The following is a 6,548-nucleotide window of genomic DNA, read 5'->3' as shown; positions in this document are numbered from 1 at the left end:
CTGGATGCTTGGGGCCAATGCACTGGGACGACCCAGAGGGATGGTATGGGGAGGGAGGAGGGAGGAGGGTTCAGGATGGGGAACACGTGTATACCTGTGGTGGATTAATTTTGATATTTGGCAAAACTAATACAATTATGTAAAATTTAAAAATAAAATAAAATTAAAAGTATAAGCGCAAAAAAAAAAGAAAACAATGATCATAATCAAATTATTAAAAAAAAAAAAAAACTTTGCCTCCTGAGAAACGTGTGTGCAAGTCAGAAAGCAGCAGCTAAAACTGGACATGAAACAATGGACTGGTTCCAAAATTGGGAAAGGAGTACATCAAGGCTGTATATTGTCACCCTGCTTATTTAACTTCTATGCAGACTACATCATGTGAAATGACAAACTGGATGAATCACAGGCTGGAATCAAGATTGCCAGGAGAAATATCACCAACCTCAGATACGTAGATGTTACTACTCTAACCACAGAAAGCAAAGAGCCTCTTAATGAAGGTGAAAGAGGAGAGTGAAAGAGCTAGCTTAAAACTCAATAGTCAAAAAACTAAGACCAAGGCATCCAATCTCATTGCTTCATAGTAAATAGATGGAAAAAATGGAAACAGTGGCAGGTTTTATTTTCTTGGGCTCAAAAATCACTGTGGATGGTAACTTCAGCCATGAAATTAGAGGATGTTTGCTCCTTGGAAGAAAAGCTATGACAATCCTAGACAGCATATTAAAAAGCAGAGACATCTCTTTGCCAACAAAGATCCATATAGTCAAAGATGTGGTTTTTCTAGTAGTCATGTAAGGATGTGAGAACTGGACAAGAAAGAAGGCTGAGCACTGAAGAATTGATGCTTTCAAACTGTGTTGCTGGAGAAGACTCTTCAGACTCCCTTAGACAGTAAGAAGATCAAACCAGTCAAAGGAAATGAACCCTGAATATTCATTGGAAGGGCTGATACTGAAGCGGAAACTCCAATACTTTGGCCACCTGATGCAAAGAGCTGGTTTATTGGAAAAGACCCTGATTCTGGGAAAGATTGAGGACAGGAGGAAAAGGGGGTGACAGAGGATGAGATGGTTGGATGGAGTTACCTCCTCAATGGTCATAAGTTTGAGCAAACTCTGAGAGATGATGAAAGACAGGGAAGCCTGGTGTGCTGTAGTTCATGGGGTCACAAAGAGTCAGACACAACTTAGTGACTAAACAACAACAAAAATAAATACAATTAAAAAAATGAAAATAGCTAGATTTGAAAAATGACATTTTAGGTATAGGGATCCAAATTACCAAATTATGGTAAACAATCTGTTTATATATTTGCTTATCCATTAGAGTGGATACTTTTCAATTTGGGGATTGAGTCTTCATTTTCTCTGGAATTCCAGGAGGTAATACAAAGGCTGGCACAGGGTTAAAGAGTATATAGATGCTTATTTGAAGTATCCTGAGTAGTTTTCAAGATTTATCTAGCGTTACGACAATAATATAGCACTTTAAACAAGCACAGTAAGTATTATTTATAGAGAATCAATGTGATCAACTTTCTTTGTCCATGACCTATTTTAATTCTCTTAATTGTCATGCAAAGTGTCATTTGCATTTTATCAAGCTCCAGACCTGGAAAGGGTTCAAGTGCATACAGTACTCAGTTAAGCAAAAATCTGTTTGCACACCTGTCTGACCCATGCTCACGCTTCAAGTCTAAAATCATTTTCTGCACCTAGCTGCCTTTAAGGTTCTTAATTAATTAACATTCTTGGATGGAGATTAAGAAAAATGTACTCTTTTAGTACATTTTTAAATACCCTGGTTTAAGGTAACTCCTTTCAATAATGTTCCAACATACTTGAAATATATCTTGAAAATTGATGTGTTCTATTTAAAGTAGTTTTGATTTTGAAGTTTTAATGGTCCCAACAATGGGAGGATAAAGATCTATTGTTGGCTCTCCTGCTATATCACACCTAAGGCCAATAAGACAATTTTCTTTTGAAGCATTAGAGCTCTCTGGATTTGTAAAGGAATCAAAAAAGAAAGCAAGAAAGTAGAATTGACAGCTACAGATAAAGTGCCCATAACCTCTTTGAGACTGAGAGTTGTTCCCAAAAGTCTTTGTTAATGAAAGTGACTTTTAAAAAAAAAATTTTTTTTGATTATGTGTTTTTTCTTCATCTTTACTTGCAGGTGTCTCAAGAAGTTGATCAGTTCAATTGTGAATATCATATGCATCTTCATTCTCTAGATTTTGTATCAGTTTCTTGGAAGCTGCTCATGTATCATTGATAAAAACAGCCTATTATAGTCAATGTGTGCCACTTTATAAGCAGAGTCTCAGGACTTTTTCTGCCACAAAAAAGAGGTATGCCAAAACAGGCAAAGCATTCTAGGAGAAAGGCACATGAGAGCAAGGAGTTAGGACTCCATAAACCAGTTTGGAAAGTACTGTTTTTAACTCTGAGGTTTAAAAGGACATGTTGATTTCATATTATTTTGGGGGGGGGCGGAAATTTGGAAAAAAATATTGAAATTGGTTTTAGAAATACTGTTAATCCACAGAAAGAGATAACTTTCATATTCGTATAATAGAATACTCTGATGCTGTCTATGTGGTGAGTTTACAGAGTTTACAAATAGCTAATAATTACCAGATGTAGAAAATGATCTCTCCTTTTTCCTTGAAAGGAATGCCTATAACATACAATGTTTGCATTTTCTTGTCCATAAAATTTTATTCTGCTGCTGCTGCTAAGTCGCTTCAGTCGTGTCTGATTCTGTGCGACCCCATAGACGGCAGCCCACCAGGCTCCCCCGTCCCTGGGATTCTCCAGGCAAGAACACTGGAGTGGGTTGCCATTTCCTTCTCCAAAATTTTATTCTAATGATATCTATTACAGAGGGTTGTAAGGTTAAGCAAGTTGGAGAATATAAATGCTAGTTTAATTATCTGCTCAAAATACATAATACATGAAATTACATCAAAAAAACCAATAACTTAATATAATTCTTAAGATAACAACAGTTATGAAAGGGCAAATGTCTCTAAAAAAACAATTCAGAAAACCAAATTGCACATTGTACAAAAGTCTCTCCTGATTGAATATCAGTCATTTCAATCAGGTGTCTTAAATTTCTCTAAACACACACTTCATATCTTCATTTGGGATAAAATTTAATATGCACCAAAAATACATTTTGTATTTTTCCCTTTTCAAATATTAAACTTCTCTAAACTGAATATGTGAAGATATATAAAAAAAGTAAACTTCTTTCTCTTCTTTTATACAATATTGATGGCAATTCATTCCATTAAAGAAGCATGAGAATTTCTTAAAAATTAACAAATTGCATGTAGGTGACATTCACACCTTTACTACAGAATCTAAAGAATTTGTCTTGCAGTTTTGGGCAATAGTTTTCATGTAAAATTCCTCAGTAATTGATACTTAAGACCTAGAAGTTTCCATGTTCCTAAGTGCCTGACCCTCTCTTTATAAGTAAATATTTCTAAGTTTTAAGTGTTGAATTTGCTGTTTGAATTTCTAAGGTCCAGTGTTATTCTCCCTCTACTATTTCGGATGCTTTAACCAAAACATATCATTTTTTTCTGCACATGAGTTTTCCATTCCCTTGTGTCCTTCCCCAGTCTTAGCAAGCTGGAAAATTTGGATTCCATCAGGGATTACATTCTCCTCTATAACCCATTGTACTTAATACTACCTTCTTAATGGCAAAAAATACTGTTTTTCATATTGTGTTTTATATGATTTTCTATGGACTATTAATGAAAAGAAGGGACCACATTTAAATTTTTAAATATATATATATATTTTTTTCAATCAGCCAAATCCTTCCATATATTAGGAACTCATGACAAAGATAGCTAATAACCTATAAAACATTCTTTTCTATTTAGCAGACTCTCAAGTTTTATCTTGGTCTATTGTTGCTAGGGAGAAGGCAATGGCACCCCGAATGCTACATTTCTAATCTCTTGTTAAACCTAGATGTGGTCCAGAAACCTTAAGTGTTGGGAAGGAATTCCAGGAAGGTTCTGTCAGAGGATCTGACTCAAATGAGAGGGACGTTTTTACCCATCTGTTTTCTCTCTTTCCTTTATTAGACTGGAAATTCAGGTGTGATACCATAGATTCAGCAGTCATCATGACCCTCAGAATGGATGCCACATGGTAAGATGGTGAAGTAAGCTGTTAGATGAAAGAGACAGACGCAAGAGGCTACAAAGCTAAGGTAGGAGCCCAAAGAGGGCTGTATTTGTTTTTTTTTAACATGAGAAATTGAATCTTTGAGTGATTAAACCATTTTTTAAATATTCTGTCACTCAGTCAAATACAATCTAAAAGAGCTAAATTAAAAACAAAAAGAAACAAAAATGTTAAATGCAACATTCATTTCTTTATGTGTGCAAGATAAAGGAAAAAGGTATTTTGAAAGTAATAGCATTTAATTAAGTACATGATCTTCACCTGTTTGTTTGAAAAGATAACAAAAATTAACAAATCATGCATGGAAGTATTAACATGGCGGCCTCATAATACATGTGTTGTCACTTGACAGAGTTGACTCTGAATTTTTGGAAATGATCTCTTTTGGTTTTTAGAACACTTTCATCTCCAGCAACAATGTACAATTGTAGGGCATTTTCTTAGTGTTATTCTTTGAATCCTCTTTCTTCATACCCCTTCAAATGCTACATAGTTCCTTAGGGTTTTTTTTTCTCAATTTTTATACTGTTCCTGGGTGAGTTCCTCAACTGAAAGAACATCAGCTATTGATTTTATGGGTTTAAGGGTCAAGACCCAAACCTGTAAGTCTAATGAGCATCCTTTAGGAATTTCAAAACCACCACTGGTACAAAGATCTCACTTATTTCTACTTTCATTCTCTATCCCAGCCTCCTCAATCTGCTTCTCCTATAATATTCCTGAGCTTGATAAGTTGTACCACTGTCCTTAACCTAAACTGGTATCTTAATCTTAAGTTTTTTCTTTCCCAATTATGACTAATCAATCATTAATTGCTATTTTGGAAATGAAGGCTGGATTCTTTACTTCCTGTCTATTTAATAGGCTTTTGAATTAGATTATTCATCCTGAAACAGCCTCATTACCAACTTCCTGCTGCTTGTTTCTCCTTCTCATACCTCATTCTCCACTTATAGCTCATAGAACTGCTGTCAATTATCTTTTAAAAGGCAAATAGATAATTTCTAAATATGGTCATGTTTACTGACTGCTTATTGCCTACAAGCCAGTGTTCAGATTCATTGTCTTGTCAGGGAAAGTCCATCATGAATTGTCTTCAGTGATAGCTTCTTTGTCCCAGCCTAACTGAACTTCCTAAAATACACTGTGTCCTTTCACACTTTCTAGAACATTCTCCTGCCTCTGCCTAAAGGTTCTGTCTTTTTTTCCCTCCTTCTTCTTTGTCTATTGTGCTCATTTTCATAATTCTAAATTCATATTAAAGGTTGGTTTCCCTACAGTGCCTTAATCAACTCTAGTAGAGTTGCTTATGTTGTTATCTGTGGGGCTCTAAACTCCAGGGCACCATTTAGAAATCTGTGGCATATAGTTTATGAACTATGAATTTATAAATTTGTTTTCCATACTAAACTTGAGGTTTTAAGGCTGTGGGCATTTTTTAAATATTATTTCTCATGTTTTCTTGAAATTTAAAAAAAAACTGTGATCAACATATTAATTTAAAAAAAAAACTCTTTTTTCTACATGAGGGGTAAAACAGAAATGTAGTCAGTCTTTAGATTTACAAGAGAAGTCCTCAGCAATGGTGCACAAGAATGTAAATTGTTCCTTAAAATAGATTTTAGAAGATTTTTACTGGCCAGGCGAACTCTTAACACATAAAGGATGTATATTCATGAAGATATGTTTTAACTTTAGAGTGGACCTGCATTATCTATAGCCTTTATTAAAAAAAATTCATTCAGGTTATCTCAGTTTAATGCTTGAATGGCTAAGCCCACGGCTCTTAAAACAAATATGTCAGAGAAGATTGTAACTGTGGGTCAAATTTCTATGATTAACATGACATTTCACTGTCCATGAAATTTAAATGAGTCTTTTAATCTTAGTTTCAAAGTTTGAAGAGGCTGATCTGTGAGTTTTACTTTTGTCTGCATTGATTGTATTGCTCCTGAAAAGACTACATTTTTAGCTTTGAAGTCTAGATCCTGATTTAGCCAAAGAGGATGAGAGAAACTGCTTCAGTTAAGTTTTCATTTACAGAACAACCTGACCTGATTTTTGAAGCTGAGTGAGTGGAAAGGAAGTAATTTTCAATTCCTGTTAATACCATTTGGATAACTAGAGCACTATCCCCCTAAAAACTGAACCAATGAAACTTTACAAAATCCTAGTAGCAATCAGCCACAGTTACCTTTTCTATCATATCAAGTATCAGAGTTAGCTTATAAGAAATAAATAAATAAAAGCCAGACCATTAGTAAATCCTTATGCCAGTTCCTCAAATCAGTCAGCTCCTCTGTAAAATATAATGATTTCCTCAAC

This window comes from Bison bison, unplaced genomic scaffold (assembly GCF_000754665.1).
Source record: "Bison bison bison isolate TAMUID 2011002044 unplaced genomic scaffold, Bison_UMD1.0 scf7180017864486, whole genome shotgun sequence".
Lineage (NCBI taxonomy): Eukaryota > Metazoa > Chordata > Mammalia > Artiodactyla > Bovidae > Bison > Bison bison.
The sequence above is the reverse complement of the archived record's forward strand: the minus strand, read 5'-3'. Positions refer to the sequence as shown.